This window comes from Aythya fuligula, chromosome 1 (assembly GCF_009819795.1).
Source record: "Aythya fuligula isolate bAytFul2 chromosome 1, bAytFul2.pri, whole genome shotgun sequence".
Lineage (NCBI taxonomy): Eukaryota > Metazoa > Chordata > Aves > Anseriformes > Anatidae > Aythya > Aythya fuligula.
In genome coordinates, this window is record NC_045559.1 from 133,272,442 (window position 1) to 133,293,703 (window position 21,262).

Sequence of the window (21,262 nt, forward strand, 5' to 3'; positions counted from 1 at the left end):
CATCTGAGCATTTCATGACTTTTCACTTATTTATCCTTGTGGGTCAAAATAAAAAAAAGATAAAAAGTCAAATATGCAGATAGCAAACAAAAGACAAATACATCAGAAGAACTTCCACCCCAGACAGGTTTCTCCTTCTCCTCAACAAAACCTAAACCTGTTCTTTTTAAAAGGCCAGTAATTTCCAGTCCCTTTAAAAAAATAAGTTCATTTTATTGAGTGTTGCGATGGTAAAATAGCTCACAGGTTATCTGGGTAGCTAATGTGGCCTTCAGGCCAAAGATTAGGAAGCTTAACTGAAGGAGGTTAATTTTCAACTAGATACTTGAGAAACCAAGTTAAGTTCCCACAATTAATGCTCAACAACCATAAGAAGTTCTTTATTCAATGGTATTGTGAGGATCTCTATTTTAGTTTCCTAATTCTTATTAAGAGATATATGAAAAAAAAAAAAAAAAAAAAAAAGTCCAAAGGTTAAAAAGGATGCCTGAGTACTTTTATGTATATAAATATATATATATAAATAATCTCTACAAATTGAGAAACAAACAACACAAACAAAAATAAAAAGATAGCACAAAATGATGTTCTCAAATATGACAGCTGAAGTATGTGAACGGCTACTATCTCTTCATGCATTTTCAAGAAATTTGATATGTCTGATTTAATAGTTGAGGTTCTCTTGAATTAATGATACCCTGATTTTTACGAAGAGTTGGACACATCTCTCCAGCCCTGGAAGAAGGATGAATGTTGATGTCCTTTTTCACCTCCTTGAGTAGGTCCTCCACACCTACTGGCAGTAAGAACTGCATACCTGATTAGGGTCAAATTTACCTTAGAGATGCAGTGATGTTAGTACTCATGCACTGAAAGCCTCCCTGAAAATTTTTTCATTGTCGCTGTCAATAATAGAATGATTGACTAGCCCAGTCTTGTCATTTTGAAGGCACTCCACAGAAATAGACAGGGCACAGGCAGCACAAACTGCTGCTGTCCTTCCTTTCCTTTCCTTTCCTTTCCTTTCCTTTCCTTTCCTTTCCTTTCCTTTCCTTTCCTTTCCTTTCCTTTCCTTTCCTTTCCTTTCCTTTCCTTTCCTTTCCCTTCCGTTCCTGTCCTTTCCTTTCCGTTCCTTTACTTTCCTTTCCTTTCCGTTCCTTTCCGTTCCTTTCCTTTCCTTTCCTTTCCTTTTTTTTTTTTTTTTTTTTTTTTTTTTTTTTCTTTTTTCTTTTTCTTGGCAGGTTTTCAGTGCTTCTCTTCATGTTTTGTGAGGCTATATGCAAGGGAACTGGAAGTAGGATACTCGATAATAGAAACATCTACCTCTCCCAAAGAAAGAAATTCCCTGTGAAAAAACAGTGGTGCTGCTGACATACTGCCAACATCCTGTCTTTTAGTAGTTAATCCTCCAGATATTAAACTCTGTGAAATCTACATGTTGCAATGCCCAACTATCTTTAAATATTTAGTTCTAAGTGGATGTTTTAGGTCACAAAATAAATATCTTACAGGGCATGACTTCCAATCCCTCATTTTTTCTTACATCCTTTAAACTGTGTCACATCTCTATTGCTATCTTTCTCCCAGAGATAGTGATGTGTTCTGCAGAATGGATAATAGGGTTAGATTCACAACCAAAACTAATACATACCTAGAGAGATTTATATCATGTGGCCTTGGTTTTCTGCTTTATTTGATTAGTAGGTTTTTTTTTTTTTTTTTTTTTTTTTTTTTTTTTTTTTTCTGAACAGTGCTTTGTGCATTTCTTGTGGTTTATCATCTGAGTGAAAGTATCTTGCAGGATCTAAACATAATGCTAGATTGTTACATCCCTTCCTGACTGAGATTTTCCAACATGCCAAGGTCCCCTTGGAAAGTAATTGGACTGAAAGAGAAAACTAAACCAGAAACCTGCAGAGTTATAGGCATGTCTTGGTTCTCTTCTGAACAAAGAGATTGAGAATTTCATGTGAAATGTTTTTGACCTTTCAAGACCCAACCAATTGCTTCTTCTGATTAGTTATGTAGCAATTTCAAAACAACCCACATACAGACTACGGCTCCAATTATGTAGAATTTACAGGGGCACAATTGCTCTGTGTTCTCACATCAGAAGAGTGTGTTTCCACTTACAGCTGAAAGAGCAGCTAAATGTCACAGTCTGGTTGTAAATAGATTTTCCTGACAGATTAGTCAATTATTTCTATTTTCAAGATAAAGTACATTTATACAAAGTTTAAGTAACAAATCTGTCTACATCAGCAACTGTCCCAATATTTTGCTGTAAGGATTAAGTGTAAAAGTACAGGGTATGTTTGAATCAAATTTCAAGTTGCATGTGCATAGCACACTCTCTTGGTGCCACTTCCAGTGGAAATCATTAACACTCGTTTCTTCAAGCCTCCTGCTCTCACCATTATTGAAGTTCTTTACCTACATCCAGATTAAAGCTTCTTAACAATCAATGAAGGTTTAATTTATCTTTTCTTTCTTTCTTTATTTTTTATTTATTTATTTACTTATTTTATTTTCCTGCTGAAATCAGTATGTGTAGAAGTTTGAGATTCCACTCTCTTGTCTTGACACCTCTGATCTTTTAACAACTTTTTCTGAATCACATGAGCTTCAGTGTGCGTATGGACTTTTGTTTGTAGTTTAGACCATCTTTCTTATAAAGTCACATGAATTTATCAGTGAAGACGTAAGAATGGAATTATCAAACTCAGACTCTTACACATTGAAGATATATAGGAAAAAGAAACAACACTCTATATGGCTATTTACTTGGTAACAGTTGGAAAACACATTCTAACGTAACTTCAAGTATACAATCTTGAAAGAATCATAGAATTATAGAATGTCTTGGGTTGGAAGAGACCTAAGACACTCATCTGGTTTCAGCCCATCTGCCACAGGCAGGGATGCTACCCTGGCTTCAACTTGCCTATGGATACATGCAGCCTGGTGTTGAACACTTCCAGGAATGGGGCATTCTTCTGTCCACAGGCTGCAGCTCCAGCCCGGGGCCTGCTCCTGCAGGGGCTCTCCATGGGCCACAGCCTCCTCCAGGCCACATCCACCTGCTCCACTGGGGGCTCCTCCATTGGCTGCAGCGTGGAGATCTGCTCCATGTAGGACCCATGGACTGCAGGGGGACAGCCTGCTCCACCAGGGGCCTCTCCCCAGGCCACAGGGGAACTGCTGCTGCGTGCCTGGAGCACCTCCTGCCCTCCTTCTGCACTGACCTTGGTGTCTTCAGGGCTGTTTCTCACTCTCCACTGTCCTAGCTGCCATTGCGCAGCAGTTTTTTCATTTTCTTTAGTCTGCTCTCACAGAGGCATAAACCTAACTTACTGTCTCAGCTCTGTGAAGCAGTGAGTCCCTCTGGAGCCAGCAGAAACTGGCCCTTATCTAACATGGGGCAGCCTCTGAACTGTTCTCACAGAGGTTACTCGTGCAGCCCCCCAGTACCAAAACCTTGCAATGTAAACCCACTACAACAGATCTATTTTGTTGTTGTTGAATGAAAGTAAATATGTGCCAGAACAATAGTGCTACTGGTATTGAACTTTTATAATCTGACAAATAAAAGAAACAAGTTACCATCCAATCAGCTGAGTTGATATTATTAATATTTTTTCACCCTAATAATGTAAACTATCATTTGTTATTAAAAAAATATATAAATGTTCATTTTAATAAATAATGGAATTTTCCTACTTAATATTAGTGAATTTGAATTAAGACAATACAGCAACATCCAATTTTGAACTTTATGTATATTTATTTTTTTTTAATCCATTCTTTCATTGGAAATATCAACAGCAGTTTTACTAACTTTTGTCAGCAATAGAAAAGTTAGAGGACTTTCTGATTCATCAATATGTTCACTTAAATTTGATTCTAAGCAGATATTGAATATACTACACATTTACTGGTAAGACTAAATCATACATTTCAGGGTTAAATCCTTACCCAAGTAGAAACTCCTTTGTGTAGAACTAATGGAAGTAGGTTTTAAAGACTCCTGTGACATGCGGATAAGATAGCATGCTTGGAGTCACTCAGAATAGAGGACTTCAGAGTTGCAGGATAGTAGCAACATTGTATAAGCCATACCAACTTTATTTTTTTATGGCATTTGAGGAACATGAGGAGAAAGCTTTAGGTGCATGATATTCTGTATCTCACAGCTGCATTAAGAATCACTAAGCTTATTATCTTGGGAAGAGAGAATGTGTTTGTGTTGGGCACCTGCACCACTCACTACCACATGTTGTTCCATGCACCTGCTGCTGTCAAGGCCATCTGTGACCATGGCACCAGATGGGATCCACAAGTGATCTCTGGGTTAGAAAATTAAGTTCATAAATTATGAAGATCTTGAAGATTAAAATTTTGAAATGACCTCCTTCCCTTTATTAATGGCTGGGGAACAAGACATTTCTACCTTATACATACATGCATGAAGAGATGTGATAGGCAATGTGGCACTCTGTCATACAGGCATAGAAAACCACTTTGGCTCACCGAAGCTCGATTAAAAGCAGTAAAACTTGGCATAATGTATCTCAACCTTTGCATGCATTTTTAAACATGTTTTGCAAAATACTGTACCATTTGAAACTGCTAGTTTAGCTTGGCATTGCTGGTGGCTATGTTGTCACATTACATTATTCCCAAATCAAAGGCCAACAACTCACAAAAATGTAGAAAACCAAAAGTGAGATACAGTTTATAATAAAATGCAAAACGTTTCTTATTATATCTAATTATATAGTACTTGAACAATTTTCAGGCAAATATTAAAAACAAAATATGGAAAAAATAATATTTATTTTTCCTTTTCAAACAATATAGCTCTGAGGAGATATGGATAAAATAAGGAATATCATCATTTAAAACATATTTGTTTGTTCCAGAGGGAAAAAAAAAAACAAAAACAACATGTCAGCTCAGATAAGCTGCAAAGCTTCTCTGTGATAGAAAGAAGCCCAAATGACATATGGTCTGATTTTTTGGGTGGTCCTCTGGGGATCCAGGAGTTGACTCAATGATCCTTATGGGTCCCTTGTGGTTTCTATGATTCTAAGAAGCCCCAATGGGGCTCTCTGTCTTTTGTTTGGAGCAGCTTTTAAGCTGATTCTTGTGCTTGATCCTCTTTTGATTCATTTTGCATCTACATGCCTGTCTCTGGGCATGGGTCCTACTGATCATGTTTCCAGGCACAACTACATGCTTGAACCTTTGCAGTGACCTGTTACCATGGCCTTACCAGGTGTTCACTGGATTCTGAACTGGCTCTGGTCACCATCCCCAGCTTAGCCTGGCCCTGCTGGGTGCTGTGGGATGGGGCCCTCCTGGGGAGGGCCTACTATGACTGCCCATGGCACCTTGCCCTCGGGACAACAGGCCATCACAGTGCCCTGACATAGATGACCCCAGGTGTCTACATGAGATTGTAATCTGTGTTCCCACCCCAGGGAATACAGAAAGATTTTCAATTCATAATTTATTATTATTATTGTTTATTTATGTATTATTATTCCTTGGTCCTCGGGATTGCTCTATTAACTTCTCAGCTATTCTACATTGACTTTAATATGGGCTTAGACAGCTACTACATAGATACCTACACTTATGTGTCTTCATTACTGAGCTGAATTCTACTTCTCTGTTGTAGACAACTAAAATTAAAGCATCTGAAACTGGAGCCAATTTAACCTGTGGGGGCAGTGGCAGAGGATAGGATTTAAAGCTTCTTCTGTCTAAAGGAAGATATGGGGTCAAATAGCTTTTTTTTTTTTTTTTTTTTTTTTTTTTTTTTTAATAGCAAATTCTTTTTGTAAATCTTAAAAACACAATATTGCTAATACTAATGAACACCAACCATGCTTTTAGAGGACTAATTAGAAGTTTTCAAGTGGGATCAATTCAGCCGCTCCTAAGTAAGTATGATTTAGGGTGATTTAAGAAAAAAATATTCTAGGGTGACTTAAGTTCCTCCAGTGCAGTCTGCTTGGCCTCCAGATCACATATCTGTCTGGTGGCAGTTCAACGTGGATGTCTGAGGTACCCTTAAACATCCCAAATGGCAACAGGTGTTTATGTGTAGGAAACTGTTCCTCTGTAAATAGGTAACATGCCATTCTCAGCAGATGCCTCTTACGAACAATCAAAAAGCTAATTATCACTCTGTGGGTCACTGAGTTTCTGTATTTCCCAAAGCCCCAATTATTTACAGTTTCCACGATTAAAAATGTTGGGAGAATATATTTTCTTGCTAGAGTGCTAAAGTAAAGGTAATGTGCCTTGTAGTCTGTGCGAAGAGTAAAACATTAACATTACCTTTCAGGTATGATAATTAGCAACCTAATTTGTCTGAATGAGGTGAACATCCTCTGCAGAAAACCTTACAAAATATTGTAAGCTGAAGCCAGAAAAGTGCTACAGAACTGTTAATAAAACATCTAATATTCCCCAATATAATTTTCAAACTATAAAGAAATTTCCAACTATGAAAAAAATAAATCATATGCTTAGTGTGACATTACTAAACTAAATTGTAATTCACTGAGTATGTAGGTCATTTCTATTGATATTGTGATAGCTTGTTCATTGCTTGATCCTGTTTCAGCTTCTGTGCTACAACAGCCTTCAGCCTTTCCTGTCATATCGTCGCTTATATTGTCTAGAGTATTTTCTTGTAACTTGTCTGATCTCTGTGTATGTGGCACTTCGATGATTTATTTTAGTGGCTTTGACATAATATCAATTTTAAAAAATAATTTTCATGAGAGTTAATGAGTTTAAGGAATGTGTGTCAGTAAACTCTTAAATTAAAAGGATTTTTAACAGTCTTAAATTCTCTGGGTTGTAGATTATATTTCTATACCTTTGGTTGTTTCAGAATGACTGGTTTCCTTCAAAGAAAATAATACAAAGCAAAAGACACACAAGACTTCAACATCAATTTATTCTAATCACTGCAATTTTGAAGTATGTACTATGATAAAGGGAATAAACAGTGAACACTGATATTTAGCAAAAGTACTATAAAATTAACCATTGCAATGCATTCAGCTTTGGGGATGCCTGAAGGTCTCTTACCTTTCACAGAGGATAATTCTTGCATGGTTTTGCATGGAAGTGAAATGAATCAGCTGAAGTGGAAAAACTGGGAGGAAATTGTGTCAAAACAGTTTTGCTTAAAACGTGTAAGTAGGGGAGTTTTGACATAGAGCATTTTATCTGAAGGATTGGTTATCCATACAATTTAAGACATGGAAATAGTAACTTTTAGATAGTTCACTAAAATACAGTATAGAGTTTGATGTAATAAATAAACTATCTTCTAAATAGTTTCAATAGATCTTCTAAAGTAATTGTAACCAAATAATTAATTGAAATCTACCTAATTTAACTTTGATTCACATGAATAATTGTGAATAATTAGAATGCAAAGGACTTTTATTGCATATCCGTATATATACTTAAATGTATATGTAAAGCTGAGTTGACTGTAAACTATGTGGATTACGTGCCAGATGCAATCTAGGAACAGCAGCAGAAAGCTCAGAAAAAGTTAATACACAAACTTTACGTGCTTTCAAGTCAATAATCTTATCATGGTGAGGGTAGATTGCCACTGGAATCAGTAATAGCCAATTTAGCCTAGATTAGTTTACTCTGTATTTGCTATTATAGCAGGTATTCTCTAGTATTTTGTTTTTCAGTACTTTTTTCCACTTTTGAAATAGATTATTTTTTGTGGGATTATTATTATTTTTTTTAAAGTTCCTTGGGTGAATGTTCTAAAATTGTACAGGACTATTGAAGTCAATGAAAGCAAACTGATTTACATTTTCTGAGATCCTGTCTTTATGGGTAGACTCTAAAATGGTATTTAAAAATACATATTTTCTAAGGCTATCTTCCTTATCTGCCCACCCAGAGGCTCACTCATCCTTCTCAGTGGGAGAAGGGGAGAAAATTGTTTGAGAGAGTTCATGGTTCGAGACAAAGATTTGCTTACAATTATTGTCATGGGTAAAAAATACGTGACTAAAGGAAAAATTTTCTACCAAATAAAACAGATTCAGGGGAGGAGGGACGAAGGGAGAGAACGACACACGGACTGACATATGTTATTACAATACCTTTTCTTCCTGGTCTCCCAAGTCCAACTTCATTCTTTTATTCTGGACTCCTCCCTAAGAGGTGCAGGGAACACAGGGAGTTTGTGTCAGTACATGGAACTTTCTCAGTGCTGTGTCTTCCCTCTCATGCTTGTCCCTAGCTCTCTCATGGGCTCTCCACAGGCTGCAGTTCCTTCAGTAATATCTACCTGCTCTGGTGTGGGGTCCTCTGTGGCCTCCAGTTGGATATCTGCTCTGGTGCCTGGAGCACCTACCCTCCTATGATCTCGGTGTTTTCTCTGTTGTTTCTCATTCTTTCTGTTCTGTCCTTCTCTAAAAATCCAGAGTTTTCTTAAACATGTTTCCCCAGAGGCACACCCTGTGTGGCCACTGGGCTCAGCCATGCTCTGGGGTAGGGCCATTGGTGTCAGCTGGATGCAACTGTGTCCAGCACGGGGAAGCCCTGGCCTTTCCTCACAGAGGAGCCCTGCAGCCCTCCTGCTGCCATCACCTGGCTACCTGCACCTTGTACATTTCCTTAGGTTAGATGTAGTCATGAATATTAATGGATTTATAAAAGTTTTTGGCTATCTGCCTTATATAACATTTAAATTGCTTGAGCACTGCCAAAGAAGATGCAAAGCAATTATTGATTTTGATGAAAATAAAATAACTGTCCTTGTGACAATTACTTAAGAATAAATTAACACTATTCTGAGATGCAGTTTGCATTTGTAAATGTAATGAAATATTACTCACTTTTATATAGAATCATATCATAGAACCATTGAATGGCCTGGGTTGGAAGAGACCTTAGAGTTCATCTAGTTCCAACTGTAGTGGCTGGAACTGGTTGGAACATGTCAAGGTTTTGGTACCGAGGGGCTACAGGGGTGCCCTCTGTAAGAAGAATCCAGAAGCTGTCCCATGCCAGATAAGGGACAGTTTCTGCTGTCTCCAAAGGGACTCACCACTGCACAGAGCCTAGCAAATAAACAATGTTGTTTGCACCTCTGTGAGAGCATATTTAAGAAAGTGTAAATAAATACATAGATAAACCTGCTGTGCTACAGCAACTGGGAGAGTAAGGAGTGAGAAACAGCCTTGCAGACACCGAGGTCAGTGAAGGAGGACAGGAGGTGCTCCAGGTGCCAGAGCAGAAGTTTCCCTGTGGCCTTTGGAGAGGACCATGGTGTAGCAGGTTGTCTCCCTGCAGCCCATGGTGTACCATGGTGAATTCCCTGCAGGAGCAGGCCCCAAGCCAGAGCTGCAGCCTGTGAAGAGGAGCCCACGCAGGAGCAGGGAGTCTGGGGGTAGCTGCTGCCTGTGGGGGACCCGTGCTGGAGTAGTTTGTTCCTGATAGATTGACCCTGTGGTATGGACCCATGTGGGAACAGCTCTTGAAGAGCTACTACCTGTGGGAAGCCTGAGGGCATCTGAGAGATAGAAAGGAGTGGAAACAGGTCTCTGCTCAGTGTCTCAGGTAGGCCTCTTCCCTACCTACCTCACCTCCCTAGGTGCCCTTACACAATATGTTTGAGACCCTGGAGCTTGAGGGACAGGGTGGTGAGGATGTGGGGGAAAGTACACACAAGGGTCTGTTTGGGGCAAGGAATTTGACTCTACACCTCAAGACATTCTCCACCTAAAAGGAAAGAAGAGTAATGGTTATAGGCAACTTCCTTCTGAGGGGAACAGAGGGGCCCATGCGTCAGCTAGACCCTACCCATAGGGAAGTCCGCTGCCTACCTGGGGCTCAGGTCAAGGACATTACAAAGAAACTTCCCGACCTTGTTTGTCCCTACAATTATTACCCTTTTGTGATAATTCAGGCTGGAAGTGATAAAATTGATGAGAGAACCATGATGGCTATCAAAAGGGACTTCAGGGGACTGGGGCGGTTACTTGATGGAGTATATATAGGCTGGTGGTGTTTTCCTCTATCCCTTTGGTGGTGGGGAGGAATACTGAGTGGACCTGGAAGACCAGCTGATCAATACATGGCTGAGAGCCTGGTGCTGTCACAGGATTTTATTATTATTATTATTATTATTATTATTATTATTATTATTATTATTATTATTATTATTATTATTATTATTATTATTATTATTATTATTATTATTATTATTATTATTATTATTATTTATAATAATTAATTAAATATAATAATTAATTAATATAATAATTATTATTAATTATTATTAATTATTATTAATTATTAATATAATAATAACAATAACAATAACAATAACAATAATAATAATAATAATAATAATGTTATTATTTCTGATCATGAGGAAGTTTACTTGGCACCTGGCCTGATGGTTGCTGATGGGTCCCATCTGTCTCAAAGACTCTAGCCTGGAGCTGTCAGAGCTCATTGAGAGGGTGTTAAACTCGGTATGAAGGGGAATGGGGGAAAATGAGGCTTGAAAGGGATGAGCCTGGGGGAGCAGTCCCAGGGTTGAGGGTGAGAGCAATGGTGTAACTCAAGTGCATCAACACCAGTGCACACAGCATGTGCAACAAACAGAAGGAGCAGAAAGCCATTGTGTGGCAGGCAAACTATGATCTAGTTGCAATCACTGAAATGTGGTGGTACCACTCCTATGACTGGAGTACTGCAATGGATGGCTACAAGTTCTTCAGAAGGGACAGAGAACTAGGTGTGGCTCTCCATATTAGAGAGAATTTCAGGGGGTTGAAAATAGTAAGGTAATAGTAAGGTAAAGTCCCTGTGGATAAGGATCAGGGGGTTGGCCAATGAGGCAGACTTCCTGGTGGGGGTTGATTATAGTCCGCCAAACCAGGATGAAGAGATGGGTGAGGCATTCTACCAGCAGCTGGTGGAAGTCGCTCAATTGCCAACACTTGTCCTCATGAGTGACTTCAACTTCCCAGACATACATGTATGCTGGAAATACAATATAGCCCTGAGGAAGCAGCCTAGAAAGTTCCTGGAGTGTGTGGAAGACTGCTTCATGACTCAGCTGGTTAGTGAGCCTACCAGAGGGGGTGCCCCTCTAGACCTGCTGTTCATGAACAGAGAAGGACTGGTGGGAGATGTGGTGGTAGGCAGTTGTTTTGGGCAGAGTGATCATGACATAGTAGAGTTCTCTATTCTTGGTGAAGTCAGAAGTGGGGTCAGTAAAACTGCTACCTTGTATTTCCAGAGGGCTGCCTTTGAACTTGGTCAGGACACTGGTAGGGAGGCTCCCGTGGGAGTCAGTCCTGAAGGGCAGAGGTGTTCAGGAAGGCTGCACACTCCTCAAGAAGGAAGTCTTAAAGGCACAGGAGCAGGCTGTCCTCATGTGCCTGCCATAAGATGAGCTGTTAGGGAAGAAGTGTGTGGCTGAACAGAGAACTTTTGCTGAGTGTCTGGGAGAAAAAGAGAGTTTATGTCCAGTGGAAGAAGGGGAAGGCAACTCAGGGAGAGTACAATCACTGTACTCCATCAGCTTTCCAACATCAGCAGCAGTCATGGTGTCCAGAGAAGGACTATGAAGCTGGTGAAGGGCCTGGAACACAAGTCCTACGAGGAGCGGCTGAGGGAACTGGGGTTTTTAGTCTGGAGAAGAGGAGGCTCAGGGAAGACCTTCATGCTCTCTACAACTACCTAAAAGGAAGGTGTGGGAAGCTGGGAGTTGGCTTCTTCTCACAGATAGCTAGTGAAAGAACTAGAGGGAATGGCCTCACGTTGTGCCAGGGGAGGTTCAGGTTGGAAATTAGGAGACATTTCTTCTCAGAAAGTAGTCAGGCATTGGAAAGGATTGCCCAGGGAAGTGGTGGCATCACTGTTCCTGGGGGTGTTGGAAGGAAAGGTTGGATGTGGTGCTTAGGAACATGGGTTACCGGGTGATGTTAGTGGTAGGGTGGCAGCTTTTCACCCACCTTCTTGGCTGTGCTGCTCTCAATGTGTTTTTCTCCCAGTCTGTATTCATATTTGCATTTAGCCTTGTTGAACCTCATTAGATTCACATGGGCCCACTTACCTAGAGTTTTCACGTCCCTTTGGAAATCATCTCTTCCTTCTGACATATCAATAGCACCACACAGCTTGATGTCACCTGCAAACTTGCTGAAGGTGCACTCAATCCCACTGTCTATGTCATTGATAAAGTTATTAAACAGTACTAGTCCCAAGGCAGACCCCACAGGGGCAACACTCATCTCCAGGCTCCACCTGGACATAGGGCCACTGACAACATTTTGGGTGCAGCCTTCAAGCCAATTCATAATCCACTCAATAGTCCACTTTTCAAATCCATCTCTCTCCAACTTGTAGATGCCATGTGGGACAGTGTCAAAGGCGTCACAGAAGACATGTGCTTGTCTATGTGCATATATATACATATTTATATACATAAAACACATATACTGTGCATTATTTGAAGTAACCAAGTAACCAGAAAATGTTAACCAAGAGTGATATAGTTAGGCAGAGCAAGCATTTCATCACTGGAAAAGAAGTGAGAAGGAAATGTTTTTTCCATTGGATGAACACTTTCTAAGGTCATTCCCAATCCCTATTTATAAGTGTGAAAAATGTTGGAAGAACATTATTGTAATGCAAAACCACAGTCATACCCTTCAACCAAATGGGTACAGTAAGTATTTCACAATTCACTACGTCTGTGTATGGGAAGAACTGCTACTTGATACCAAATAAATTAGTTTTTCATATTTATTTGAAAATTTGATAGCTGAAGCTTTTATATGTTCATTAAAATATGTTCATTCATATGTTCATTAAAATATGTTTATTAATATATGTTCATTTATATGTTCATTAAAATTAATGTTTTATGCAATGTTGCCATGTGGGGATTCAGTTAACATTTTAAAGCATTTTTGTTGCTTGGACACCTGTCTATTTCTGACATTTACTTTACTTAAGCAAAGAGATGGACACATAGGTTTGGTGTTATGTCAGTTTAGATCACATTGTTGTCTTGCATTCTTTTATGTGTGTGCATGTAAGAGTGGTCCCATCTTTGTAACTTTCTTCTTGTATCAGGCAAAATTCAGACTTTTTTTTCCTTTTTTTTTTTCTTTTTTTTTTTTTTTCTTTTCCCCTCCTTTTGATGATTCAGCATTTTCTGAACAGGAAAACAGTAAAATTCAGTAAAATATCTAAATACTTTTACGCATATTTAGTATATATTCTAAAAGCAATGTTTCTAGGGGTTATTGGTGATCTTGTTATGCTGTAGAAACCATGCAGCACAGTCTACAATATCATTCCCAACCTTGTAGTTCCTTTGAAAATTCAATAAACTCTGAACTGGTCAAGTTGCCATAAATTCCTCTATTCTGTCTCAGATAGTGAATGCAGCAAAGATGAGGAAGTGAGACATCATCCTTCTGATTAGCCTGGAGACATCTGAAGAGTGTTACATGAAAAGTAATAAATAATTAAGTCTGCAATTCTGTCTCTATTTCTCAGTTCTGTACTTTGTGGAAAAATCTTTGATAGTGTTTTTGCTATAATTTACTCTGATTTATGCTCTGCAGTATTATCTCATGGGCCAATATCTTTTATTTCAAACTCCATTCTCCAGGCCTGATAAAAAACCCTTATTGAAAATTGCCTGTGTTTCCAGCTTTCCCCCTTACACCCTTTGTATATATATATATTATATATATATATACACACACATACATATTTAGTAAAATGTATATTAAATTGTTATTCTCAGCTATCAGGGACCTTATTATCTGTGACTTCAGGAGCTAGAAAAAGAGGAAAGAAGCCAGCAATTGAAAGCCAGTGTATTTGTTTGTATCACTGCTTAGCTACTGGTTCCAGCTTCCTTTTCTGTTTCCTTGGAAACAGATACTGGACAAGCAAAAACAAAGTAAAGGCTTTAAAATATTGACTTTAAAAAACTGTTCCTTATTTTAAAAACTGTTGTTAGATCCTGTCCTCAGAAGCATGAATTAAAATACTTTGCAAACTACTGCCATATGGTAACTTACTCCTATTGTTGTTGCAGCATGTATACCAGAGAGGTATTTGGTGGATAACCTTAAACAAATTATTCATTTGCATAATTTGCTCATATCTTTCAAAAATACAACTGTATGATTAGAGAGAAAGAAAATTGTATGGAAAAACTGTCAAAGCCACAACAGAGGGCAAGACCTCTCTGTCACATTCAGCTCCTCTATGAGAAACACTCTTTCCACTGTGGAAGCATTGCCTACAGGCACTTGAAAGTGCTTATTTCTGATATATTAAATTGAATAACATTTCAGTTGTATCTTTACCAGAAACAATATATACATATATATATATATATATATACTATATATACTATATTCATTCTAATTCAGGAAACGAGATACTTAAATATGTTCTGTATAAGTGCATATATATATATATTTCACTTGGGACTGATGAGACTGTCAAATAATCCATTCTTTAGTGGTTCAGTTATTGAAATCTGTATGCCTTTCTGAAATGTATCTGAATCTTGGTTCAACAACCTAGAACAGCTCTGGAAACCTTGAAAAAACAGGAGTTTTTAGCATTTATTTTTTTAATCCCTGTCAAAAATACTGGGACAGCATTATTTTTGAAAGTGGGTTTAGTCCTGGCCAGAACTGAAAACACATCCTGAAAAAAGACTGAGGGGGTGGGGGATGAGGACAGGGGTAGGGAAGGACATGGACAGGCTGGAATATCTGCTAATAATCTGATAATAATATCTGAACATTAATATTTTAAATAGTTTTCTAAATGAAAATATGAACAAGTTGAAGGCTAATGTGAAATACATTGTGTGTGTGTGTTGTAGATTTATATGTGTCAATTATAAAATGAGAGATACCCATGTTACTGACCTCTCAGTTAAGTATGATTTTATGAGAAGAATGTGAAAGAGAATCACCTGTTGCTCTGTAACAAAGCGAGTTGAAATCTCAAGGGCAATGCCTGACAGTACAGCCTTTTTCAATGAAGCTGTCATAGTGGCAAGTGCAAACTCTGATAAGTCCTGTTGTTTACACACAGTGTAAATTGTTGCTATATAACTGTTGTGATGACTGTACAACTCAAAACAAAATCCATTGTGTATTCAAGGTTTTTATGCTTCCAGACAGATGGTTTCCTAATTGCAAGCTTTCACTTGGTAATGTCTACTTTTCTTTTATATTCTTTTAGTTCCTGGCAAAATATGTTGTTTTGTTATATAGATAATACTGGAAAAATTGTGAAGGAAATGGCAAAAGGTTCAATTAAAAGATACGGATACAGAACTATGAACTACAGACATTGTATACAGGATATTTATGTTCCAGCAAGAATTTCTCAGGTTGTGAATAAGCAGAAAAAATGTCCCTGAAAATAGCATATTTTTCATTCTCCTGTTCTATGTGTACTCCAAGCTGTTGTCATAGACAAACTTTGGATTCCTTTTGTTCTGATTTCAATGCCTATGCTTAAATTGTTGCTTCTCTTCTCTTCTCTTCTCTTCTCTTTTCTCTTCTCTTCTCTTCTCTTCTCTTCTCTTCTCTTCTCTTCTCTTCTCTTCTCTTCTCTTCTCTTCTCTTCTCTTCTCTTCTCTTCTCTTCTCTTCTCTTCTCTTCTCTTCTCTTCTCTTCTCTTCTCTTCTCTTCTCTTCTCTTCTCTTCTCTTCTCTTCTCTTCTCTTCTCTTCTCTTTCTCTTCTCTTCTCTTCTCTTCTCTTCTCTTCTCTTCTCTTCTCTTCTCTTCTCTTCTCTTCTCTTCTCTTCTCTTCTCTTCTCTTCTCTTCTCTTCTCTTCTCTTCTCTTCTCTTCTCTTCTCTTCTCTTCTCTTCTCTTCTCTTCTCTTCTCTTCTCTTCTCTTCTCTTCTCTCTCGTTACAAAATGAGGTCACTAAGCTAGAAACTATATTCCTTTAATGACAAAAATGCATGTTTTACATTTCACACCAGAGTCTAATAGCACCTAAAACCATGAAAATTTCAAATGGGAAACAGCAACATGCAGAACTAATGGAGAGAGATACAACCACCAAATAGAAAAACAACGTTATTATCTTCAAATGACTGAATTTATAGCATGAAACAGAAAACTTCCATTTCTATTGTTCTCATAGATGTAAAAGCATTAATCAAGTGTTTGATAGGTTCAGATACAACCACTGTGTTAATGTTTTGCATAAGACCTAAAACCTGTAGCGATATCACACAAATTGCAGATCTGGGCATGTTTATTTGAACCAGTATTAACTTCAAAAGTAAAGGATGATTGATTAAATAGCAGCAAGGCATAATAGTTTAAAGCACACTTGTCATATTCAGTGCAAAATTTGGAAACAACAAATAGATACTTGTCAAAACTTGTCATTTATATGCTGTTGCATGATGATAGAATGCACGGTGTTTTAGGTGTCTCTTGTCAACAGGATGTAATTAACTGTGGCTACATTTAGGTAGTGTTTTTGCACACAAGATCAGCAGCTCTGAATCCCTCTGCAGGGAGTATGTTTGTTTAGTAAGGTTCTTAGCTTTTCTGAAACTCTGTCATCTGGTTCTCTCCAGGGGTTTCAAAGCAATCATCCCCCTACTCCAAGGAACTAGTAGTAAAAACAAAACAGAACATACCAAAAATTACCAGCTGCACAAACTCACTGAAACATATTTGGATTTTCATTTTGTAAAAACATCTTTTAAAAAGAGTTTAATCCTAAACTTTGTTTATGAACTACCATTATCTAGTTTATGCTGCAACAGAATAAATAATATTGTGTAAAAATAAAAGGTGTTTTGGTGAAATCTAACCAATCTGGAAGAAATATAAATTTTATTTGATCAGTCTATACTGATAATATGAATAATAAAATATTCATGTGTCTCCTTACAGTATATCTAATGATCATAAAAAATCTGTCAAATAAGAATGAAACCTATATGTGAAGCTTAGAATGCTTTTATGATAAAATAAAGCTTTATGAATATAATGCTGCTTCAGACACTGCATCTCCATCTGTCTTAAGGTATGTCATTATCCTGGCACTCAAGGTGCAACATTTTAAGAAGTAATCAGTATTATATACAATATATAGTAATATATATAATATATAGGTTCTGCTATTATCAACAACTTCAATGTGTGTCTCAAAGTGAAACGAGCATGTAGCTTCGCTAAGTTTTACTCATGTGAAATACTCTCTTTCCTTGCAGGTTTTCCCTCACTGAATGAGAACTTCCCTTTGGAAGTGTGAAGGAGTTCAGTGTTTAAAAAGGCTAACTTTACATATGGTTTGGTTTCCTAGGTTTTCTTGATAGTTTTGAAACAAGACAGGTTTTTGTAGAGAGTAATTTAAAACATACATTTAATGTAGAGTAGTCCAAATTGTCCTTTCCAAAACCTATATCTGTGCATTGGCTCTATAAAGCAAAACTACATCCAGCTACATCAAATAAAAACCTAAAAACCTAACTTCCCTTATTTTACTATATCAACTTGAAGAAAAAAAAAAAAAAAAAAAAGCTTATCTAAAAATGTTAGATTTTTATGTTACTTAATTTTTATGTTATTAAAAAAAATGTGAAATCCCATTAGATCCTATATTATCCATTCACTTGCTTGTAAAAAGCATATGAACATACTTAATGAAGTTATTAATTTATATCTCTGCTTTCCCGTGATCACAGAAACACAGAATGGTTGAGGCTTGAAGAGATCTTGAGCTCAACTGGTCCAAACTCCTGCTCAAGCAGGGACACCTGTGACTGGTTGCCTAGAACCATGTCCAGATGACTTTTGAAGATCTCCAAGGAGGGAGGCTCTCTAACCTCTCTGGGCAACCTGTGCTAGTGCTCAGTCACCCTCACAGCAACAAAGTTTTGACACAAATGTTTTGACACAACCTCCCATGTTTCAGTTTGTGCCCATTGCCACTTGTGTTGTCACCTTCCCTTTGCTTGAGAAGCTAAACAGTCCGAGCCATCTCTGTCAGCCTTTTGTCATATAACAGATTCTTATATGACAACATATTTCCAAATATTTGTATTTTCTGTTATTACTGTGTATCATTAGTGTTCAAAACACATTTTTCAATATTAAAAAAATAACGACATTAGCTAATTTCCTAATAAATTTTTAAGTGTAACAAACCTTCTTCCTCAATAAACATTCTCATCAACCCTCTTCAAAAAAACAGCCTTTCATTTAACCATAGGAGACAAAGGCATATACAATAGAGTTTAGGAGAACTGTTACTGATTCTTGTAGGATTACAATAGCTTACTAGCAGAAATGTTATTTTTAAATAGAGAATGTATTCAACTGCAATTTGCAAGCACTATCAATCACAGCAACCTTGCTCTGAAGAGTATATAGTTTGCACTAAAATATACAGAGCATAGTTACAGATGTCTCCAGTTTTAGAGTTTCATTGTACTGTATATGAATGCTAAAGAGATAACAATGGATTTGATTAGTTTCCAGCATTCGCTACTGTTACTTACTTTTTTTTTGAAGAAGTTGCGTGTTTGCAGCTGTATTATGACTTTTTTTATTTTAAAGCTTTATGTTCACATGAAGAAAAAGGGAAAATCAAGACTTGTATTCAATATTTCTGCAATTTGATGAAAATTATTTAAATTGTTTATTTGTCTTTTTATGTATTTTATTTTGCTTTCCTTGTTCAGCATGACAATGATAAATGAATGACAGATAAAAATGCCATCTTTCTATCAGCATCTCATATAGCAGTTTTAATAACTCAAAGTTTCCTAACCCTTCCAGCACATCATACTAACTTGTTTATATTGTCTCTGAAACAGACAGAAGAAATATAAGAGAATTGAAGGACAAACTAGAATAGATGGTCAAACTTATAATTTGTTTTTTGCAAGGACATAAATTTAAGACAAAAAAAGTATTATTTTGATCACCTTATTTAAAACACCAAGCTCCTGTATGTCATCTTGGATTGCAGTTTTTATACTTTGAAAGACTGCTTTAGTGGATTGACTTAATTTTTCTGGGTAACTCTATTATTATGAAAATATTAATGCTGTTTGTTTTTGTTGTAGCAGAGCAACAGAATAACTTATTAAAGCAATGCATTATTACAACAGAAATGTACAGACAAACCAATGTTATTTTAAAAAATGTATACTATTAAATGTAGTTCTAGTGCATTATATTATTGCATATAGAATTTATTTGTGTATTCTTTATACACACACACACACAGTCTATATTATAGATCAGTTTGAATATTGACAGAACCCATGCCTCTTTTTCTGAAGATCTCAGTCTGGAACATTTATTAAAAATAGGTGTAGCTATGTAGTTAATGAGGTACGGATGAAAAAAGATGAAGAGAAAAAGTTATGGCATTTGCCTTTTTTTGTGGGTGAGAGAATACTCTTCATTGAGAGCTGCTCATAAAAAGCAAAAACCCAAACCTACCTAGATTCCTGGCAACCCAGATGTCTCTCTTCTGATATATTTATTCTTAGCACTGTTCACATATGAACTCTTAAATAACAAAAATCAATACAATATAATTAATATAATATAATATAATATAATTAATATAATATATAAAAATAACACATAATATTTTGTGGATTGCTGCTTAGAGTCCAAGAGCCAATTTTCTCTCAAATAGTTTAAACTACCTCCAGAAATTAGCCATACAGAGCAACAATTTAAAAGCATTTAATAGACTCCCTCAACAGAAGAACAAAGCAAAGGGAAACATTAGATTTATTTATTTATTTATTTATTTATTTATTTATTTATTTATTTATTTTTATGCAAGCATATTTGCACCAAAATGTTAATAGTTTTTGTTGCCTTTTTTTTTTTTTTTAAATTATTCATTCTCTACTTCTATGTTGAAATAAGTTTAAAGCTGTGTGAGAACATACAAAAGAAAAAGTATTTTTTAAAAATGTCCTGTTTTCAAGCTTAATGGACAGGAACAGATACTGTAAACTGTAGTATCTGCATATTAGACTGCAGGTCAGATGTGATCCATGCTGTTAAAATTTTCTATCAGTAATTCTTTGTGACATTTTTCAAAGATAAGTAGTCCTGCCGCAAGTATGCTCATTTCCTGTCAAGCACCTGCAGGTCACACATGAACATGAAAGACAGAAATCTACACAGAGTAGTTTTTCGTCTTGAAATAAAGTTTCTACTGTCATATTACTGTGTTTGCTAGGAACTGAACCAAAGCCACTGATTGCAGAAACAAATCAGACATGCCTATGAACAAAGTTAAGTGGCATCATTTTGGCTGTGTGAGAATATTTTATTCCATTTTATTCACAGATTGGGTCATTTCTCTAGCTGGAAAAGAAGGCTCTAGTTGTCTTAACATGGCTCCTTCTCAATCTAGTGGTAATAGAAAATTTATTGCCCTACCTACACCTTTAGTTTGTAGATTAACGCTTTCTTGGATCTTGCAGAAAAGCTACCAACCCAATTGCTCTTGAATACATATCAGTCAGAATCAGTCAGAATAGCTACTATTTAAATTATTAAAGCTAGCCCATTTCTTTTTGTCTGAAATGGATTAAAGAACAATTGCTTATACACCTCACATAACATTTGAGGACAGGGATTGTAAATTTTTAATTTAGGAAAACCAGAACCAGAAGAGAATTTGGGTATATACATGCTCAAGCTGTTGTAAAACCCACTGAGGCAGTTTGTTCTTCATCTCCATAGTCATCTATTACTTTGTGGGATGGGGCAGAAAAGTAACGGAGAGGAAGAGCTCTAAGCGTATGAACAAGAATTTGCATGGGTACGTAAAACTGAATAAAAATTATATATTCATTTTATTTGTCAGTGTATGTGTCACTGGCAAATATTAATGTGCTTAATTTTACTAAACTAACCCCTTTGAAGCTTAATATGATGTTTATATATATTTGCATGTGTTACATGCATATTAAGTTGTTACTTGTCTGAACAAAAAAGCATACAGATACATAATACATAAAAACACATGGTCCCACGTGTCATCGCGGGACCTCTCTCCATTATTTTTTAACGATCTTGGGAATGTGGAGAGGTCCCAGTACACTGGAAGCTGGCAAATGTTGTACCAATTTTCAAAAAGGGTAAGAAAGAAGACCCTAGCAATTACAGGCCTGTCAGTCTCAC